Genomic DNA, 24,684 nt, shown 5'->3' on the forward strand with positions numbered 1-24,684 from the left:
AGGGAAGTGTTTACGATGTTTACTACTGTCATCATTTGTAATCAACGTGCATAATGTTCATGAAAAGACCATGTAAGTGTAAGTATATGTAGATCCTATAATGTTTCCTTGTTTTAAAACACATCCTAGTGTAAAAGGGTCATCGATGACTCAAGTGAACAGTGAACTGTCAGTGGAACTTCAAAAAGAACCTGGATCAGTGGAACAAAGGAACAAACTCACCAACCACAGACTGGAGTCTATGGAAAGAGGGACCACTTCATCTGCTCCTTGGCTGAGAGGAGAAGCTGGGCGACTTTTAAACACACGCCATCTCCTCTGAGGGCCACGCGATGCACAACTTCATCAGCCCTCCATCGACTATCACATCCACAGCTAGAAACAGGCCCTTCACGTTCTGAAGCAAAGCCCTCTTTTCAACATATCCCATCAGCATCTGGCTGAGTGAATCCAACAGACAGTTGAGAACCGCCATAAGCATGAGCTCATTTTCATGTGAACCTCCAGTCATATAGATGAAGAGATCCATGTTCCTCTTGTAAACCACCGTCAGAGCCTCCAGCAGAACCATCTCACCCTGAGCCCGCTGAGTTTGGATGAATATGGTCGTCTCAAAGGCGTTCTGCTTCTTGAACGTTGGGTAAGTGTCATCATAATACTTCCTCCATCAGTGTCCAGAATGAGAACAGCCTTGACCGTGTGTAAGGATGGTTCTAGTATGTGTATAAGGATGGTTCTAGTATGTGTATAAGGATGGTTCTAGTATGTGTGTAAGGATGGTTCTAGTATGTGTATAAGGATGGTTCTAGTATGTGTGTAAGGATGGTTCTAGTATGTGTGTAAGGATGGTTCTAGTATGTGTATAAGGATGGTTCTAGTATGTGTATAAGGATGGTTCTAGTATGTGTGTAAGGATGGTTCTAGTATGTGTGTAAGGATGGTTCTAGTATGTGTATAAGGATGGTTCTAGTATGTGTGTAAGGATGGTTCTAGTATGTGTATAAGGATGGTTCTAGTATGTGTGTAAGGATGGTTCTAGTATGTGTATAAGGATGGTTCTAGTATGTGTGTAAGGATGGTTCTAGTATGTGTATAAGGATGGTTCTAGTATGTGTGTAAGGATGGTTCTAGTATGTGTGTAAGGATGGTTCTAGTATGTGTGTAAGGATGGTTCTAGTATGTGTGTAAGGATGGTTCTAGTATGTGTGTAAGGATGGTTCTAGTATGTGTATAAGGATGGTTCTAGTATGTGTGTAAGGATGGTTCTAGTATGTGTATAAGGATGGTTCTAGTATGTGTATAAGGATGGTTCTAGTATGTGTGTAAGGATGGTTCTAGTATGTGTATAAGGATGGTTCTAGTATGTGTGTAAGGATGGTTCTAGTATGTGTATAAGGATGGTTCTAGTATGTGTATAAGGATGGTTCTAGTATGTGTATAAGGATGGTTCTAGTATGTGTATAAGGATGGTTCTAGTATGTGTGTAAGGATGGTTCTAGTATGTGTATAAGGATGGTTCTAGTATGTGTATAAGGATGGTTCTAGTATGTGTATAAGGATGGTTCTAGTATGTGTATAAGGATGGTTCTAGTATGTGTGTAAGGATGGTTCTAGTATGTGTATAAGGATGGTTCTAGTATGTGTGTAAGGATGGTTCTAGTATGTGTATAAGGATGGTTCTAGTATGTGTATAAGGATGGTTCTAGTATGTGTATAAGGATGGTTCTAGTATGTGTGTAAGGATGGTTCTAGTATGTGTGTAAGGATGGTTCTAGTATGTGTGTAAGGATGGTTCTAGTATGTGTATAAGGATGGTTCTAGTATGTGTGTAAGGATGGTTCTAGTATGTGTATAAGGATGGTTCTAGTATGTGTATAAGGATGGTTCTAGTATGTGTATAAGGATGGTTCTAGTATGTGTGTAAGGATGGTTCTAGTATGTGTATAAGGATGGTTCTAGTATGTGTGTAAGGATGGTTCTAGTATGTGTGTAAGGATGGTTCTAGTATGTGTATAAGGATGGTTCTAGTATGTGTGTAAGGATGGTTCTAGTATGTGTATAAGGATGGTTCTAGTATGTGTATAAGGATGGTTCTAGTATGTGTGTAAGGATGGTTCTAGTATGTGTATAAGGATGGTTCTAGTATGTGTATAAGGATGGTTCTAGTATGTGTATAAGGATGGTTCTAGTATGTGTATGAGGATGGTTCTAGTATGTGTATAAGGATGGTTCTAGTATGTGTATAAGGATGGTTCTAGTATGTGTATAAGGATGGTTCTAGTATGTGTATAAGGATGGTTCTAGTATGTGTGTAAGGATGGTTCTAGTATGTGTGTAAGGATGGTTCTAGTATGTGTATAAGGATGGTTCTAGTATGTGTATAAGGATGGTTCTAGTATGTGTGTAAGGATGGTTCTAGTATGTGTGTAAGGATGGTTCTAGTATGTGTGTAAGGATGGTTCTAGTATGTGTATAAGGATGGTTCTAGTATGTGTGTAAGGATGGTTCTAGTATGTGTGTAAGGATGGTTCTAGTATGTGTATAAGGATGGTTCTAGTATGTGTATAAGGATGGTTCTAGTATGTGTATAAGGATGGTTCTAGTATGTGTATAAGGATGGTTCTAGTATCTGTATAAGGATGGTTCTAGTATGTGTATAAGGATGGTTCTAGTATGTGTGTAAGGATGGTTCTAGTATGTGTATAAGGATGGTTCTAGTATGTGTGTAAGGATGGTTCTAGTATGTGTATAAGGATGGTTCTAGTATGTGTGTAAGGATGGTTCTAGTATGTGTATAAGGATGGTTCTAGTATCTGTATAAGGATGGTTCTAGTATGTGTATAAGGATGGTTCTAGTATCTGTATAAGGATGGTTCTAGTATCTGTATAAGGATGGTTCTCCTCACTGTGGATCACTTTCACCACTGCAGCTCCTCAACCATGACACACAGACCACTTCTTGTTCTTCTTCTTCTCTGGTGTTCTTTGTGGCAGTTGGTGTCCAAGTGTTGTTGTTGTTGTTGTTGTTGTTGTTGTTGTTGTTGTTGTTGTTTTATGGCGGTTGGCATCCAAGTGTTGCATAACCGCCAGACTGTATTCCTCAGACTTTGTCGTAATACTTAAAAGTGTCATGTTACCGCCAACTACTTTATTCTTTAGTCTTCTATTCTTTAGATGTTTAGTCTTTAGACTTCTTTGTGTCGCGGCGCTGACTCGTAACTCTGTCTTCAAAGTCCCTGAGATTAAAGCGGAAAGGACTTGATGCACATACATTGTTGTTGTTGTTGTTGTTGTTGTTGTTGTTGTTGTCGTGTTACTTTTGATTTACCGCCACCTACGTGTTATACACTATACCATAAAAACAAACAAATACTAAAGGAAAAACAAGAACGAGAGAGAGAAAGCCACATGGATTCTTACGCATATGCTTTATATGGTCAGTAGCGGTCAGTAGCGGTCATTAGCGGTCAGTAGCGGTCAGTAGCGGTCAGTAGCGGTCAGTAGCAGTCAGTAGCGGTCAGAAGCGGTCAGTAGCGGTCAGTAGCGGTCAGTAGCGGTCAGAAGCGGTCGCGGTCAGTAGCAGTCAGTAGCGGTCAGTAGCGGTCAGTAGCGGTCAGTAGCGGTCAGTAGCGGTCAGTAGCGGTCAGAAGCGGTCAGTAGCGGTCAGTAGCGGTCAGTAGCGGTCAGAAGCGGTCGCGGTCAGTAGCGGTCAGTAGCAGTCAGTAGCGGTCAGTAGCGGTCAGTAGCGGTCAGTAGCAGTCAGTAGCGGTCAGTAGCGGTCAGTAGCGGTCAGTAGCAGTCAGTAGCGGTCAGAAGCGGTCAGTAGCGGTCAGTAGCTGTCAGAAGCGGTCAGTAGCTGTAATTAGCGGTCAGTAGCGGTCAGTAGCGGTCAGTAGCTGTAATTAGCGGTCAGTAGCGGTCAGTAACGGTCAGCAGCGGTCGGTAGCGGTCAGTAGCGGTCAGTAGCGGTCAGTAACGGTCAGCAGCGGTCGGTAGCGGTCAGTAGCGGTCAGTAGCGGTCAGTAACGGTCAGCAGCGGTCAGAGTCTAGTGTTTTATTCATTTTTCTTCTTCTTTTTTAATTGCAGTCCTTGTTGTGTGTTTCATAATGTGTTCTCTGCAGAAGTCATTCTTGACTCTGACTCTTCAGTGTTTATTCTTCTGTAACAGAGATAATTGTGGCCCTTAGTTGTTTCAGGTCATAATACAAACGTTCGCACGTCCAGGAACTTGTGCCGGAGCAACCGAGTCCGCCATTTTGAAAGGGGCACAACAGCACGTCTGCTACACACCACATGCCAGGACCATGTAAAGTGGACTAGGGTCTCCAACCGTATCAGAGGGCGAAGGTCAGAGGTCACAGTGGCACAATTCAACATGGGAAATCCACATAGGACTTTACAGAGAAGCTAAAATATCCTACAATATGACATGACTAAAAACAGGACAAAAGCACTAAAAAACAGTGTTTACCAGAAACCTGACTCGACTAGTGCAAAGCAGAACTAAGACAAGACCAGGGCTAAACCAAGACTAAACCAACCAAATCTACTAGAGCTAAAGCTGGATTGAAGCGGGACTAAAGCGGGACTAAAGGAGGACTAAAGCAGGACTAAAGCAGGACTAAAGCGGGACTAAAGTGGGACTAAAGCTGGACTAAAGCAGGACTAAAGCGGGTCTAAAGCGGGTCTAAAACAGGTCTAAAGCGGGTCTAAAGCAGGACTAAAGCAGGACTAAAGCGGGTCTAAAGCGGGACTAAAGCGGGTCTAAAGTTGGACTAAAGCAGGTCTAAAGCGGGTCTAAAGCGGGACTAAAGCGGGTCTAAAGCAGGACTAAAGCAGGTCTAAAACAGGTCTAAAGCGGGTCTAAAGCAGGACTAAAGCAGGACTAAAGCGGGTCTAAAAAAGGTCTAAAGCGGGTCTAAAGCGGGACTAAAGCGAGTCTAAAGTTGGACTAAAGCAGGACTAAAGCAGGACTAAAGCGGGTCAAAAAGGGGTCTAAAGCGGGTCTAAAGCGGGACTAAAGCGGGTCTAAAGCAGGACTAAAGCGGGTCAAAAAGGGGTCTAAAGCGGGTCTAAAGCGGGACTAAAGCGGGTCTAAAGCAGGACTAAAACAGGACTAAAGCAGGACTAAAGCAGGACTAAAGCGGGTCAAAAAGGGGTCTAAAGCGGGTCTAAAGCGGGACTAAAGCGGGTCTAAAACGGGTCTAAAGCGGGACTAAAGCGGGTCTAAAGCGGGACTAAAGCGGGACTAAAGTGGGTCTAAAGCAGGACTAAAGCAGGACTAAAGCAGGACTAAAGCAGGACTAAAGCGGGTCTAAAACGGGTCTAAAGCGGGTCTAAAGCGGGACTAAAGCGGGTCTAAAGCGGGTCTAAAGCAGGACTAAAGCAAGACTAAAGCTAAAGCGGGTCTAAAACGGGTCTAAAGCGGGTCTAAAGCGGGACTAAAGTGGGTCTAAAGCAGGAGTAAAGCAGGACTAAAGCAGGTCTAAAACGGGTCTAAAACGGGTCTAAAGCGGGACTAAAGCGGGACTAAAATGGGTCTAAAGCGGGTCTAAAAAGCGGTGTGTGTGTGTGTGTGTGTGTAGTAATAGCAAAAGTCCCGGGACGAGGCCGCGGTCCACCTTTCATAACCCATGGGACAATCTGCACATCACGCACACATGTCTGACCTATCGTGCACTCGCACATGTCTGACCTATCGCGCACTCACACATGTCTGACCTATCGTGCACTCGCACATGTCTGACCTATCGTGCACTCGCACATGTCTGACCTATCGCGCACTCACACATGTCTGATCTATCGCGCACTCGCACATGTCTGACCTATCGTGCACTCGCACATGTCTGACCTATCGCGCACTCACACATGTCTGATCTATAGTGCACTCGCACATGTCTGACCTATCGTGCACTCGCACATGTCTGACCTATCGCGCACTCGCACATGTCTGACCTATCGCGCACTCACACATGTCTGATCTATAGTGCACTCGCACATGTCTGACCTATCGCGCACTCACACATGTCTGACCTATCGTGCACTCGCACATGTCTGACCTATCGCGCACTCACACATGTCTGATCTATCGTGCACTCGCACATGTCTGACCTATCGCGCACTCACACATGTCTGATCTATCGCGCACTCGCACATGTCTGACCTATCGTGCACGCACACATGTCTGACCTATCGCGCACTCACACATGTCTGACCTATCGCGCACGCACACATGTCTGATCTATAGTGCACTCGCACATGTCTGACCTATCGCGCACGCGCACATGTCTGACCTATCGCGCACGCACACATGTCTGATCTATCGTGCACTCACACATGTCTGACCTATCGCGCACGTACACATGTCTGACCTATCGCGCACGCACACATGTCTGACCTATCGCGCACTCGCACATGTCTGACCTATCGTGCACTCACACATGTCTGACCTATCGCGCACGCACACATGTCTGACCTATCGCGCACTCGCACATGTCTGACCTATCGTGCACTCACACATGTCTGACCTATCGCGCACGCACACATGTCTGACCTATCGCGCACGCACACATGTCTGACCTATCGTGCACTCACACATGTCTGACCTATCGTGCACTCGCACATGTCTGACCTATCGTGCACTCACACATGTCTGACCTATCGCGCACTCGCACATGTCTGACCTATCGCGCACTCGCACATGTCTGACCTATCGTGCACTCACACATGTCTGACCTATCGCGCACTCGCACATGTCTGACCTATCGCGCACTCACACATGTCTGACCTATCGCGCACGCACACATGTCTGACCTATCGCGCACTCGCACATGTCTGACCTATCGCGCACGCACACATGTCTGACCTATCGCGCACGCACACATGTCTGACCTATCGTGCACTCACACATGTCTGACCTATCGCGCACTCGCACATGTCTGACCTATCGCGCACTCGCACATGTCTGACCTATCGCGCGCGCACACATGTCTGACCTATCGCGCACTCGCACATGTCTGACCTATCGCGCACTCACACATGTCTGACCTATCGTGCACGCGCACATGTCTGACCTATCGCGCACTCGCACATGTCTGACCTATCGCGCACTCGCACATGTCTGACCTATCGCGCACGCACACATGTCTGACCTATCGTGCACTCACACATGTCTGACCTATCGTGCACTCACACATGTCTGACCTATCGCGCACTCGCACATGTCTGACCTATCGCGCACTCGCACATGTCTGACCTATCGTGCACTCGCACATGTCTGACCTATCGCGCACTCACACATGTCTGATCTATCGCGCACTCGCACATGTCTGACCTATCGTGCACTCGCACATGTCTGACCTATCGCGCACTCACACATGTCTGATCTATAGTGCACTCGCACATGTCTGACCTATCGTGCACTCGCACATGTCTGACCTATCGCGCACTCGCACATGTCTGACCTATCGCGCACTCACACATGTCTGACCTATCGTGCACTCGCACATGTCTGACCTATCGTGCACTCGCACATGTCTGACCTATCGCGCACTCACACATGTCTGATCTATCGCGCACTCGCACATGTCTGACCTATCGTGCACTCGCACATGTCTGACCTATCGCGCACTCACACATGTCTGATCTATAGTGCACTCGCACATGTCTGACCTATCGTGCACTCGCACATGTCTGACCTATCGCGCACGCGCACATGTCTGACCTATCGCGCACTCACACATGTCTGATCTATAGTGCACTCGCACATGTCTGACCTATCGCGCACTCACACATGTCTGACCTATCGTGCACTCGCACATGTCTGACCTATCGCGCACTCACACATGTCTGATCTATCGTGCACTCGCACATGTCTGACCTATCGCGCACTCACACATGTCTGATCTATCGCGCACTCGCACATGTCTGACCTATCGTGCACGCACACATGTCTGACCTATCGCGCACTCACACATGTCTGACCTATCGCGCACGCACACATGTCTGATCTATAGTGCACTCGCACATGTCTGACCTATCGCGCACGCGCACATGTCTGACCTATCGCGCACGCACACATGTCTGATCTATCGTGCACTCACACATGTCTGACCTATCGCGCACGTACACATGTCTGACCTATCGCGCACGCACACATGTCTGACCTATCGCGCACTCGCACATGTCTGACCTATCGTGCACTCACACATGTCTGACCTATCGCGCACGCACACATGTCTGACCTATCGCGCACTCGCACATGTCTGACCTATCGTGCACTCACACATGTCTGACCTATCGCGCACGCACACATGTCTGACCTATCGCGCACGCACACATGTCTGACCTATCGTGCACTCACACATGTCTGACCTATCGTGCACTCGCACATGTCTGACCTATCGTGCACTCACACATGTCTGACCTATCGCGCACTCGCACATGTCTGACCTATCGCGCACTCGCACATGTCTGACCTATCGTGCACTCACACATGTCTGACCTATCGCGCACTCGCACATGTCTGACCTATCGCGCACTCACACATGTCTGACCTATCGCGCACGCACACATGTCTGACCTATCGCGCACTCGCACATGTCTGACCTATCGCGCACGCACACATGTCTGACCTATCGTGCACTCACACATGTCTGACCTATCGCGCACTCGCACATGTCTGACCTATCGCGCACTCGCACATGTCTGACCTATCGCGCGCGCACACATGTCTGACCTATCGCGCACTCGCACATGTCTGACCTATCGCGCACTCACACATGTCTGACCTATCGTGCACGCGCACATGTCTGACCTATCGCGCACTCGCACATGTCTGACCTATCGCGCACTCGCACATGTCTGACCTATCGCGCACGCACACATGTCTGACCTATCGTGCACTCACACATGTCTGACCTATCGTGCACTCACACATGTCTGACCTATCGCGCACTCGCACATGTCTGACCTATCGCGCACTCGCACATGTCTGACCTATCGCGCACGCACACATGTCTGACCTATCGCGCACTCACACATGTCTGATCTATCGCGCACTCGCACATGTCTGACCTATCGTGCACTCGCACATGTCTGACCTATCGCGCACTCACACATGTCTGATCTATAGTGCACTCGCACATGTCTGACCTATCGTGCACTCGCACATGTCTGACCTATCGCGCACTCGCACATGTCTGACCTATCGCGCACTCACACATGTCTGATCTATAGTGCACTCGCACATGTCTGACCTATCGCGCACTCACACATGTCTGACCTATCGTGCACTCGCACATGTCTGACCTATCGCGCACTCACACATGTCTGATCTATCGTGCACTCGCACATGTCTGACCTATCGCGCACTCACACATGTCTGATCTATCGCGCACTCGCACATGTCTGACCTATCGCGCACGCACACATGTCTGACCTATCGCGCACTCACACATGTCTGACCTATCGTGCACTCGCACATGTCTGACCTATCGCGCACTCACACATGTCTGATCTATCGCGCACTCGCACATGTCTGACCTATCGTGCACTCGCACATGTCTGACCTATCGCGCACTCACACATGTCTGATCTATAGTGCACTCGCACATGTCTGACCTATCGCGCACGCGCACATGTCTGACCTATCGCGCACGCACACATGTCTGATCTATCGTGCACTCACACATGTCTGACCTATCGCGCACGTACACATGTCTGACCTATCGCGCACGCACACATGTCTGACCTATCGCGCACTCGCACATGTCTGACCTATCGTGCACTCACACATGTCTGACCTATCGCGCACGCACACATGTCTGACCTATCGCGCACTCGCACATGTCTGACCTATCGTGCACTCACACATGTCTGACCTATCGCGCACGCACACATGTCTGACCTATCGCGCACGCACACATGTCTGACCTATCGTGCACTCACACATGTCTGACCTATCGTGCACTCGCACATGTCTGACCTATCGTGCACTCACACATGTCTGACCTATCGCGCACTCGCACATGTCTGACCTATCGTGCACTCACACATGTCTGACCTATCGTGCACTCACACATGTCTGACCTATCGCGCACGCGCACATGTCTGACATATCGCGCACTCGCACATGTCTGACCTATCGCGCACGCGCACATGTCTGACCTATTGCGCACTCGCACATGTCTGACCTATCGTGCACTCACACATGTCTGACCTATCGCGCACTCGCACATGTCTGACCTATCGCGCACTCACACATGTCTGATCTATCGCGCACGCACACATGTCTGACCTATCGCGCACTCGCACATGTCTGACCTATCGCGCACGCACACATGTCTGACCTATCGCGCACGCACACATGTCTGACCTATCGTGCACTCACACATGTCTGACCTATCGCGCACTCGCACATGTCTGACCTATCGCGCGCGCACACATGTCTGACCTATCGCGCACTCGCACATGTCTGACCTATCGCGCACTCACACATGTCTGACCTATCGTGCACGCGCACATGTCTGACCTATCGCGCACTCGCACATGTCTGACCTATCGCGCACTCGCACATGTCTGACCTATCGCGCACGCACACATGTCTGACCTATCGTGCACTCACACATGTCTGACCTATCGTGCACTCGCACATGTCTGACCTATCGCGCACTCGCACATGTCTGACCTATCGCGCACTCGCACATGTCTGACCTATCGCGCACGCACACATGTCTGACCTATCGCGCACGCACACATGTCTGACCTATCGCGCACTCACACATGTCTGACCTATCGTGCACTCACACATGTCTGACCTATCGCGCACGCGCATATGTCTGACCTATCGCGCACTCACACATGTCTGACCTATCGCGCACTCGCACATGTCTGACCTATCGCGCACTCGCACATGTCTGACCTATCGTGCACTCACACATGTCTGACCTATCGTGCACTCGCACATGTCTGACCTATCGTGCACGCACACATGTCTGACCTATCGTGCACTCGCACATGTCTGACCTATCGCGCACTCGCACACATGTCTGACCTATCGTGCACTCGCACATGTCTGACCTATCGCGCACGCACACATGTCTGACCTATCGCGCACTCGCACATGTCTGACCTATCGCGCACGCACACATGTCTGACCTATCGCGCACTCGCACATGTCTGACCTATCGCGCACTCGCACATGTCTGACCTATCGCGCACATGTCTGACCTATCGCGCACGCGCACATGTCTGACCTATCGCGCACGCACACATGTCTGACCTATCGCGCACTCGCACATGTCTGATCTATCGCGCACGCACACATGTCTGACCTATCGCGCACGCACACATGTCTGACCTATCGTGCACTCACACATGTCTGACCTATCGCGCACGCACACATGTCTGACCTATCGCGCACTCGCACATGTCTGATCTATCGCGCACTCGCACATGTCTGACCTATCGCGCACGCACACATGTCTGACCTATCGCGCACTCGCACATGTCTGACCTATCGCGCACTCACACATGTCTGATCTATCGCGCACGCGCACATGTCTGATCTATCGCGCACTCGCACATGTCTGACCTATCGCGCACGCACACATGTCTGACCTATCGCGCACTCGCACATGTCTGACCTATCGCGCACTCACACATGTCTGATCTATCGCGCACTCACACATGTCTGATCTATCGTGCACTCACACATGTCTGATCAATCGCGCACTCACACATGTCTGACCTATCGCGCACGCGCACATGTCTGACCTATCGTGCACTCACACATGTCTGACCTATCGCGCACGCGCACATGTCTGACCTATCGCGCACGCGCACATGTCTGACCTATCGCGCACGCGCACATGTCTGACCTATCGCGCACGCACACATGTCTGACCTATCGCGCACGCACACATGTCTGACCTATCGCGCACGCGCACATGTCTGACCTATCGCGCACGCGCACATGTCTGACCTATCGCGCACGCGCACATGTCTGATCTATCGCGCACTCGCACATGTCTGACCTATCGCGCACTCACACATGTCTGACCTATCGCGCACGCACACATGTCTGACCTATCGCGCACGCACACATGTCTGACCTATCGCGCACGCACACATGTCTGACCTATCGCGCACGCGCACATGTCTGACCTATCGCGCACGCGCACATGTCTGACCTATCGCGCACGCGCACATGTCTGACCTATCGCGCACGCGCACATGTCTGATCTATCGCGCACTCGCACATGTCTGACCTATCGCGCACGCTCACATGTCTGACCTATCGCGCACTCACACATGTCTGATCTATCGCGCACTCACACATGTCTGACCTATCGCGCACTCGCACATGTCTGACCTATCGCGCACTCGCACATGTCTGACCTATCGCGCACTCGCACATGTCTGACCTATCGCGCACGCGCACATGTCTGACCTATCGCGCACGCGCACATGTCTGACCTATCGCGCACGCGCACATGTCTGACCTATCGCGCACTCGCACATGTCTGATCTATCGCGCACGCACACATGTCTGATCTATAGTGCACTCGCACATGTCTGACCTATCGCGCACGCACACATGTCTGACCTATCGTGCACGCACACATGTCTGACCTATCGCGCACTCACACATGTCTGACCTATCGCGCACGCACACATGTCTGACCTATCGCGCACTCACACATGTCTGACCTATCGCGCACGCGCACATGTCTGACCTATCGTGCACTCACACATGTCTGACCTATCGTGCACGCGCACATGTCTGACCTATCGCGCACTCACACATGTCTGACCTATCGTGCACTCACACATGTCTGACCTATCGCGCATGCACACATGTCTGATCTATCGCGCACGCACACATGTCTGACCTATCGCGCACTCACACATGTCTGACCTATCGCGCACTCACACATGTCTGACCTATCGTGCACGCACACATGTCTGACCTATCGCGCATGCACACATGTCTGACCTATCGCGCACGCGCACATGTCTGACCTATCGCCAGGCGCACATGTCTGACCTATCGCGCACGCGCACATGTCTGACCTATCGCGCACTCGCACATGTCTGATCTATCGCGCACGCACACATGTCTGACCTATCGCGCACTCGCACATGTCTGATCTATCGCGCACGCACACATGTCTGACCTATCGCGCACGCGCACGCGCACATGTCTGACCTATCGCGCACGCGCACATGTCTGACCTATCGCGCACGCGCACATGTCTGACCTATCGCGCACTCGCACATGTCTGATCTATCGCGCACGCACACATGTCTGACCTATCGCGCACTCGCACATGTCTGATCTATCGCGCACGCACACATGTCTGACCTATCGCGCACTCACACATGTCTGACCTATCGCGCACGCGCACATGTCTGACCTATCGCGCACTCGCACATGTCTGACCTATCGCGCACTCACACATGTCTGACCTATCGCGCACTCACACATGTCTGACCTATCGTGCACGCACACATGTCTGACCTATCGCGCACTCACACATGTCTGACCTATCGCGCACTCACACATGTCTGACCTATCGCGCACTCACACATGTCTGACCTATCGCGCGCGCACACATGTCTGACCTATCGCGCACTCGCTAATGTCTGACCTATCGCGCACTCGCACATGTCTGACCTATCGCGCACGCGCACATGTCTGACCTATCGCGCACGCACACATGTCTGACCTATCGCGCACTCACACATGTCTGACCTATCGCGCACGCACACATGTCTGACCTATCGCGCACTCGCACATGTCTGACCTATCGCGCACGCGCACATGTCTGACCTATCGCGCACTCACACATGTCTGACCTATCGCGCACGCACACATGTCTGACCTATCGCGCACTCGCACATGTCTGACCTATCGCGCACGCGCACATGTCTGACCTATCGCGCACTCGCACATGTCTGACCTATCGCGCACGCGCACATGTCTGACCTATCGCGCACACACACATGTCTGACCTATCGCGCACGCACACATGTCTGATCTATCGTGCACTCACACATGTCTGACCTATCGTGCACGCGCACATGTCTGACCTATCGCGCACGCACACATGTCTGACCTATCGTGCACTCACACATGTCTGACCTATCGCGCATGCGCACATGTCTGACCTATCGCGCACGCACACATGTCTGATCTATCGCGCACTCGCACATGTCTGACCTATCGCGCACGCACACATGTCTGACCTATCGCGCACTCACACATGTCTGACCTATCGCGCACGCACACATGTCTGACCTATCGCGCACGCACACATGTCTGACCTATCGCGCACGCACACATGTCTGACCTATCGCGCACGCACACATGTCTGACCTATCGTGCACTCACACATGTCTGACCTATCGCGCACTCACACATGTCTGACCTATCGCGCACTCGCACATGTCTGACCTATCGCGCACTCGCACATGTCTGATCTATCGCGCACGCACACATGTCTGACCTATCGCGCACTCACACATGTCTGACCTATCGCGCACGCGCACATGTCTGACCTATCGCGCACGCGCACATGTCTGACCTATCGCGCACTCGCACATGTCTGACCTATCGCGCACGCACACATGTCTGACCTATCGCGCACTCGCACATGTCTGATCTATCGCGCACGCACACATGTCTGACCTATCGCGCACTCGCACATGTCTGACCTATCGCGCACGCGCACATGTCTGACCTATCGCGCACGCACACATGTCTGACCTATCGCGCACTCGCACATGTCTGACCTATCGCGCACGCGCACATGTCTGACCTATCGTGCACTCACACATGTCTGACCTATCGTGCACGCGCACATGTCTGACCTATCGCGCACGCGCACATGTCTGACCTATCGCGCACGCACACATGTCTGATCTATCGCGCACTCGCACATGTCTGACCTATCGCGCACGCTCACATGTCTGATCTATCGCGCACTCACACATGTCTGATCTATCGCGCACTCACACATGTCTGACCTATCGTGCACGCTCACATGTCTGATCTATCGCGCACTCACACATGTCTGATCTATCGCGCACGCGCACATGTCTGACCTATCGCGCACGCGCACATGTCTGACCTATCGCGCACGCACACATGTCTGATCTATCGCGCACTCACACATGTCTGACCTATCGTGCACGCTCACATGTCTGATCTATCGCGCACTCACACATGTCTGATCTATCGCGCACGCGCACATGTCTGACCTATCGCGCACGCGCACATGTCTGACCTATCGCGCACGCGCACATGTCTGACCTATCGCGCACTCGCACATGTCTGATCTATCGCGCACGCGCACATGTCTGACCTATCGCGCACTCGAACATGTCTGACCTATCGTGCACTCACACATGTCTGACCTATCGCGCACTCGCACATGTCTGACCTATCGCGCAAGCACACATGTCTGACCTATCGCGCACGCGCACATGTCTGACCTATCGCGCACGCACACATGTCTGACCTATCGCGCACTCACACATGTCTGACCTATCGTGCACTCACACATGTCTGACCTATCGCGCACTCGCACATGTCTGACCTATCGCGCACGCACACATGTCTGACCTATCGTGCACTCACACATGTCTGACCTATCGTGCACGCGCACATGTCTGACCTATCGCGCACGCACACATGTCTGACCTATCGCGCACTCACACATGTCTGACCTATCGCGCACTCACACATGTCTGACCTATCGCGCACTCACACATGTCTGACCTATCGCGCACTCGCACATGTCTGACCTATCGCGCACGCGCACATGTCTGACCTATCGCGCACGCGCACATGTCTGACCTATCGCGCACGCGCACATGTCTGACCTATCGCGCACTCGCACATGTCTGATCTATCGCGCACGCGCACATGTCTGACCTATCGCGCATGCGCACATGTCTGACCTATCGCGCACGCACACATGTCTGACCTATCACGCACTCGCACATGTCTGATCTATCGCGCACTCACACATGTCTGACCTATCGCGCACGCGCACATGTCTGACCTATCGCGCACTCACACATGTCTGACCTATCGCGCACGCGCACATGTCTGACCTATCGCGCACGCGCACATGTCTGACCTATCGCGCACTCGCACATGTCTGACCTATCGCGCACGCACACATGTCTGACCTATCGCGCACGCGCACATGTCTGACCTATCGCGCACGCACACATGTCTGACCTATCGCGCACTCGCACATGTCTGACCTATCGCGCACGCACACATGTCTGACCTATCGCGCACGCGCACATGTCTGACCTATCGCGCACGCGCACATGTCTGACCTATCGCGCACGCGCACATGTCTGATCTATCGCGCACTCGCACATGTCTGACCTATCGTGCACTCACACATGTCTGACCTATCGCGCACGCACACATGTCTGACCTATCGCGCACGCACACATGTCTGACCTATCGCGCACGCGCACATGTCTGACCTATCGTGCACTCACACATGTCTGACCTATCGCGCACTCGCACATGTCTGACCTATCGCGCACGCGCACATGTCTGACCTATCGTGCACTCACACATGTCTGACCTATCGTGCACGCGCACATGTCTGACCTATCGCGCACGCGCACATGTCTGACCTATCGCGCACGCACACATGTCTGATCTATCGCGCACTCGCACATGTCTGACCTATCGCGCACGCTCACATGTCTGATCTATCGCGCACTCACACATGTCTGAAATATCGCGCACTCACACATGTCTGACCTATCGTGCACGCTCACATGTCTGATCTATCGCGCACTCACACATGTCTGATCTATCGCGCACGCGCACATGTCTGACCTATCGCGCACGCGCACATGTCTGACCTATCGCGCACGCACACATGTCTGATCTATCGTGCACTCGCACATGTCTGACCTATCGCGCACGCACACATGTCTGATCTATCGCGCACGCTCACATGTCCGATCTATCGCGCACTCACACATGTCTGATCTATCGCGCACGCGCACATGTCTGACCTATCGCGCACTCGCACATGTCTGACCTATCGCGCACTCGCACATGTCTGGCCTATCGCGCACTCACACATGTCTGACCTATCGCGCACGCGCACATGTCTGACCTATCGCGCACGCGCACATGTCTGACCTATCGCGCACGCGCACATGTCTGACCTATCGCGCACTCGCACATGTCTGATCTATCGCGCACGCGCACATGTCTGACCTATCGCGCACTCGCACATGTCTGACCTATCGTGCACTCACACATGTCTGACCTATCGCGCACTCGCACATGTCTGACCTATCGCGCATGCACACATGTCTGACCTATCGCGCACGCGCACATGTCTGACCTATCGCGCATGCACACATGTCTGACCTATCGCGCACTCACACATGTCTGACCTATCGTGCACTCACACATGTCTGACCTATCGCGCACTCGCACATGTCTGACCTATCGCGCACGCACACATGTCTGACCTATCGTGCACTCACACATGTCTGACCTATCGTGCACGCGCACATGTCTGACCTATCGTGCACGCACACATGTCTGACCTATCGCGCACTCACACATGTCTGACCTATCGCGCACTCACACATGTCTGACCTATCGCGCACTCACACATGTCTGACCTATCGCGCACTCGCACATGTCTGACCTATCGCGCACTCACACATGTCTGACCTATCGCGCACGCGCACATGTCTGACCTATCGCGCACGCGCACATGTCTGACCTATCGCGCACGCGCACATGTCTGACCTATCGCGCACTCGCACATGTCTGATCTATCGCGCACGCGCACATGTCTGACCTATCGCGCACGCACACATGTCTGACCTATCGCGCACGCGCACATGTCTGACCTATCGCGCACGCGCACATGTCTGACCTATCGCGCACGCGCACATGTCTGATCTATCGCGCACTCGCACATGTCTGACCTATCGCGCACGCTCACATGTCTGACCTATCGTGCACGCGCACATGTCTGACCTATCGCGCACGCACACATGTCTGACCTATCGCGCACGCGCACATGTCTGACCTATCGCGCACGCACACATGTCTGACCTATCGCGCACTCGCACATGTCTGACCTATCGCGCACTCGCACATGTCTGACCTATCGCGCACGCACACATGTCTGACCTATCGCGCACTCGCACATGTCTGATCTATCGCGCACGCACACATGTCTGACCTATCGCGCACTCGCACATGTCTGACCTATCGCGCACTCGCACATGTCTGATCTATCGCGCACGCACACATGTCTGACCTATCGCGCACTCGCACATGTCTGATCTATCGCGCACGCACACATGTCTGACCTATCGTGCACTCGCACATGTCTGACCTATCGCGCACTCACACATGTCTGACCTATCGCGCACGCGCACATGTCTGACCTATCGTGCACTCGCACATGTCTGACCTATCGCGCACTCACACATGTCTGACCTATCGCGCACGCGCACATGTCTGACCTATCGCGCACGCACACATGTCTGACCTATCGCGCACGCGCACATGTCTGACCTATCGCGCACTCACACATGTCTGACCTATCGCGCACGCGCACATGTCTGACCTATCGCGCACGCACACATGTCTGATCTATCGTGCACTCACACATGTCTGACCTATCGTGCACTCGCACATGTCTGACCTATCGCGCATGCGCACATGTCTGACCTATCGCGCACGCACACATGTCTGATCTATCGCGCACTCGCACATGTCTGACCTATCGCGCACGCTCACATGTCTGACCTATCGCGCACTCACACATGTCTGACCTATCGCGCACGCACACATGTCTGACCTATCGCGCACGCACACATGTCTGACCTATCGCGCACGCACACATGTCTGACCTATCGCGCACTCGCACATGTCTGACCTATCGTGCACTCGCACATGTCTGACCTATCGCGCACTCGCACATGTCTGACCTATCGCGCACTCGCACATGTCTGACCTATCGCGCACTCGCACATGTCTGATCTATCGCGCACGCACACATGTCTGACCTATCGCGCACTCACACATGTCTGACCTATCGCGCACGCGCACATGTCTGACCTATCGCGCACGCGCACATGTCTGACCTATCGCGCACTCGCACATGTCTGACCTATCGCGCACGCACACATGTCTGACCTATCGCGCACTCGCACATGTCTGATCTATCGCGCACGCACACATGTCTGACCTATCGCGCACTCGCACATGTCTGACCTATCGCGCACGCGCACATGTCTGACCTATCGCGCACGCGCACATGTCTGACCTATCGTGCACTCACACATGTCTGACCTATCGTGCACGCGCACATGTCTGACCTATCGCGCACGCACACATGTCTGACCTATCGCGCACTCGCACATGTCTGACCTATCGCGCACGCGCACATGTCTGACCTATCGTGCACTCACACATGTCTGACCTATCGCGCACTCGCACATGTCTGACCTATCGCGCACGCACACATGTCTGACCTATCGCGCACGCACACATGTCTGACCTATCGCGCACTCGCACATGTCTGACCTATCGCGCACGCGCACATGTCTGACCTATCGTGCACTCACACATGTCTGACCTATCGTGCACGCGCACATGTCTGACCTATCGCGCACGCGCACATGTCTGACCTATCGCGCACGCACACATGTCTGATCTATCGCGCACTCGCACATGTCTGACCTATCGCGCACGCTCACATGTCTGATCTATCGCGCACTCACACATGTCTGATCTATCGCGCACTCACACATGTCTGACCTATCGTGCACGCTCACATGTCTGATCTATCGCGCACTCACACATGTCTGATCTATCGCGCACGCGCACATGTCTGACCTATCGCGCACGCGCACATGTCTGACCTATCGCGCACTCGCACATGTCTGACCTATCGTGCACGCACACATGTCTGATCTATCGCGCACTCACACATGTCTGACCTATCGTGCACGCTCACATGTCTGATCTATCGCGCACTCACACATGTCTGATCTATCGCGCACGCGCACATGTCTGACCTATCGCGCACTCGCACATGTCTGACCTATCGCGCACTCGCACATGTCTGGCCTATCGCGCACTCACACATGTCTGACCTATCGTGCACTCACACATGTCTGACCTATCGCGCACGCGCACATGTCTGACCTATCGCGCATGCACACATGTCTGACCTATCGCGCACTCACACATGTCTGACCTATCGTGCACTCACACATGTCTGACCTATCGCGCACTCGCACATGTCTGACCTATCGCGCATGCACACATGTCTGACCTATCGCGCACGCGCACATGTCTGACCTATCGCGCACGCGCACATGTCTGACCTATCGCGCACGCGCACATGTCTGACCTATCGCGCACTCGCACATGTCTGATCTATCGCGCACGCACACATGTCTGACCTATCGCGCACTCACACATGTCTGACCTATCGTGCACGCACACATGTCTGACCTATCGCGCACTCGCACATGTCTGACCTATCGCGCACTCGCACATGTCTGACCTATCGCGCACGCACACATGTCTGACCTATCGCGCACTCGCACATGTCTGACCTATCGCGCATGCACACATGTCTGACCTATCGCGCACGCGCACATGTCTGACCTATCGCGCACGCGCACATGTCTGACCTATCGCGCACGCGCACATGTCTGACCTATCGCGCACTCGCACATGTCTGATCTATCGCGCACGCACACATGTCTGACCTATCGCGCACGCGCACATGTCTGACCTATCGTGCACTCGCACATGTCTGACCTATCGCGCACTCACACATGTCTGACCTATCGCGCACGCGCACATGTCTGACCTATCGCGCACGCGCACATGTCTGACCTATCGCGCACGCGCACATGTCTGACCTATCGCGCACTCACACATGTCTGACCTATCGCGCACTCACACATGTCTGACCTATCGTGCACGCACACATGTCTGACCTATCGCGCACTCGCACATGTCTGACCTATCGCGCGCGCGCACATGTCTGACCTATCGCGCACTCGCACATGTCTGACCTATCGCGCACTCGCACATGTCTGACCTATCGCGCACGCGCACATGTCTGACCTATCGCGCACGCACACATGTCTGACCTATCGCGCACTCACACATGTCTGACCTATCGCGCACGCACACATGTCTGACCTATCGCGCACGCGCACATGTCTGACCTATCGCGCACTCGCACATGTCTGACCTATCGCGCACGCGCACATGTCTGACCTATCGCGCACGCACACATGTCTGATCTATCGTGCACTCACACATGTCTGACCTATCGCGCACGCACACATGTCTGACCTATCGTGCACTCACACATGTCTGACCTATCGCGCATGCGCACATGTCTGACCTATCGCGCACGCACACATGTCTGATCTATCGCGCACTCGCACATGTCTGACCTATCGCGCACGCTCACATGTCTGACCTATCGCGCACTCACACATGTCTGACCTATCGTGCACGCACACATGTCTGACCTATCGCGCACGCACACATATCTGACCTATCGTGCACTCACACATGTCTGACCTATCGCGCACTCACACATGTCTGACCTATCGCGCACTCGCACATGTCTGACCTATCGCGCACTCGCACATGTCTGATCTATCGCGCACGCACACATGTCTGACCTATCGCGCACTCACACATGTCTGACCTATCGCGCACGCGCACATGTCTGACCTATCGCGCACGCGCACATGTCTGACCTATCGCGCACGCACACATGTCTGACCTATCGCGCACTCGCACATGTCTGATCTATCGCGCACGCACACATGTCTGACCTATCGCGCACTCACACATGTCTGACCTATCGCGCACGCGCACATGTCTGACCTATCGCGCACGCGCACATGTCTGATCTATCGCGCACTCGCACATGTCTGACCTATCGCGCACGCTCACATGTCTGATCTATCGCGCACTCACACATGTCTGATCTATCGCGCACTCGCACATGTCTGACCTATCGCGCACGCTCACATGTCTGATCTATCGCGCACTCGCACATGTCTGATCTATCGCGCACTCACACATGTCTGACCTATCGCGCACGCTCACATGTCTGATCTATCGCGCACTCACACATGTCTGATCTATCGCGCACGCGCACATGTCTGACCTATCGCGCACGCGCACATGTCTGACCTATCGCGCACTCGCACATGTCTGACCTATCGCGCACGCACACATGTCTGACCTATCGCGCACTCACACATGTCTGACCTATCGTGCACTCGCACATGTCTGACCTATCGCGCACGCTCACATGTCTGATCTATCGCGCACTCACACATGTCTGACCTATCGCGCACTCGCACATGTCTGATCTATCGCGCACGCGCACATGTCTGACCTATCGCGCACTCGCACATGTCTGACCTATCGTGCACTCACACATGTCTGACCTATCGCGCACTCGCACATGTCTGACCTATCGCGCATGCACACATGTCTGACCTATCGCGCACGCGCACTTGTCTGACCTATCGCGCATGCACACATGTCTGACCTATCGCGCACTCACACATGTCTGACCTATCGTGCACTCGCACATGTCTGATCTATCGCGCACGCACACATGTCTGACCTATCGCGCACTCACACATGTCTGACCTATCGTGCACGCACACATGTCTGACCTATCGCGCACTCGCACATGTCTGACCTATCGCGCACTCGCACATGTCTGACCTATCGCGCACTCACACATGTCTGACCTATCGCGCACGCACACATGTCTGACCTATCGCGCACGCGCACATGTCTGACCTATCGCGCACGCACACATGTCTGACCTATCGCGCACGCGCATATGTCTGACCTATCGCGCACTCACACATGTCTGACCTATCGCGCACTCGCACATGTCTGATCTATCGCGCACGCACACATGTCTGACCTATCGCGCACTCGCACATGTCTGACCTATCGCGCGCGCACACATGTCTGACCTATCGCGCACTCGCACATGTCTGACCTATCGCGCACGCACACATGTCTGACCTATCGAGCACGCGCACATGTCTGACCTATCGCGCACGCGCACATGTCTGACCTATCGCGCACGCGCACATGTCTGACCTATCGCGCACTCGCACATGTCTGACCTATCGCGCACGCTCACATGTCTGACCTATCGCGCACTCACACATGTCTGACCTATCGCGCACTCACACATGTCTGACCTATCGCGCACTCACACATGTCTGACCTATCGCGCACTCGCACATGTCTGACCTATCGCGCACGCGCACATGTCTGACCTATCGCGCACGCGCACATGTCTGACCTATCGCGCACTCGCACATGTCTGATCTATCGCGCACGCGCACATGTCTGACCTATCGCGCATGCGCACATGTCTGACCTATCGCGCACTCGCACATGTCTGATCTATCGCGCACTCACACATGTCTGACCTATCGCGCACGCGCACATGTCTGACCTATCGCGCACGCGCACATGTCTGACCTATCGCGCACTCACACATGTCTGACCTATCGCGCACGCGCACATGTCTGACCTATCGCGCACGCGCACATGTCTGACCTATCGCGCACGCGCACATGTCTGACCTATCGTGCACTCACACATGTCTGACCTATCGCGCACGCGCACATGTCTGACCTATCGCGCACGCGCACATGTCTGACCTATCGCGCACTCGCACATGTCTGACCTATCGTGCACTCGCACATGTCTGACCTATCGCGCACGCGCACATGTCTGACCTATCGCGCACTCGCACATGTCTGACCTATCGCGCACGCGCACATGTCTGACCTATCGCGCACTCACACATGTCTGACCTATCGCGCACTCGCACATGTCTGACCTATCGCGCACTCGCACATGTCTGACCTATCGCGCACTCGCACATGTCTGACCTATCGCGCACTCGCACATGTCTGATCTATAGTGCACTCGCACATGTCTGACCTATCGCGCACGCGCACATGTCTGACCTATCGCGCACTCGCACATGTCTGACCTATCGCGCACGCGCACATGTCTGACCTATCGTGCACTCACACATGTCTGACCTATCGTGCACGCGCACATGTCTGACCTATCGCGCACGCGCACATGTCTGACCTATCGCGCACTCGCACATGTCTGACCTATCGCGCACTCACACATGTCTGATCTATCGCGCACGCGCACATGTCTGATCTATCGCGCACTCGCACATGTCTGACCTATCGCGCACGCACACATGTCTGACCTATCGCGCACTCACACATGTCTGACCTATCGCGCACGCACACATGTCTGACCTATCGCGCACTCACACATGTCTGACCTATCGCGCACGCGCACATGTCTGACCTATCGTGCACTCACACATGTCTGACCTATCGTGCACGCGCACATGTCTGACCTATCGCGCACTCACACATGTCTGACCTATCGTGCACTCACACATGTCTGACCTATCGCGCATGCACACATGTCTGATCTATCGCGCACGCACACATGTCTGACCTATCGCGCACTCACACATGTCTGACCTATCGCGCACTCACACATGTCTGACCTATCGTGCACGCACACATGTCTGACCTATCGC

At 53.1% G+C, this 24,684-nt stretch overlaps 1 pseudogene; it reads right to left on the minus strand.

The window, feature by feature from the left end:
- Positions 1–239: 239 nt before the first annotated feature.
- Positions 240–24,684, minus strand: part of LOC140370343 (coatomer subunit zeta-1 pseudogene) — a 40,813-nt pseudogene continuing 16,368 nt past the window's right edge.

This window comes from Eucyclogobius newberryi, unplaced genomic scaffold (genome assembly GCF_026437365.1).
Source record: "Eucyclogobius newberryi isolate DKJ021-1_F unplaced genomic scaffold, fEucNew1.0.hap1 SCAF_21, whole genome shotgun sequence".
Classification (NCBI taxonomy): domain Eukaryota; kingdom Metazoa; phylum Chordata; class Actinopteri; order Gobiiformes; family Gobiidae; genus Eucyclogobius; species Eucyclogobius newberryi.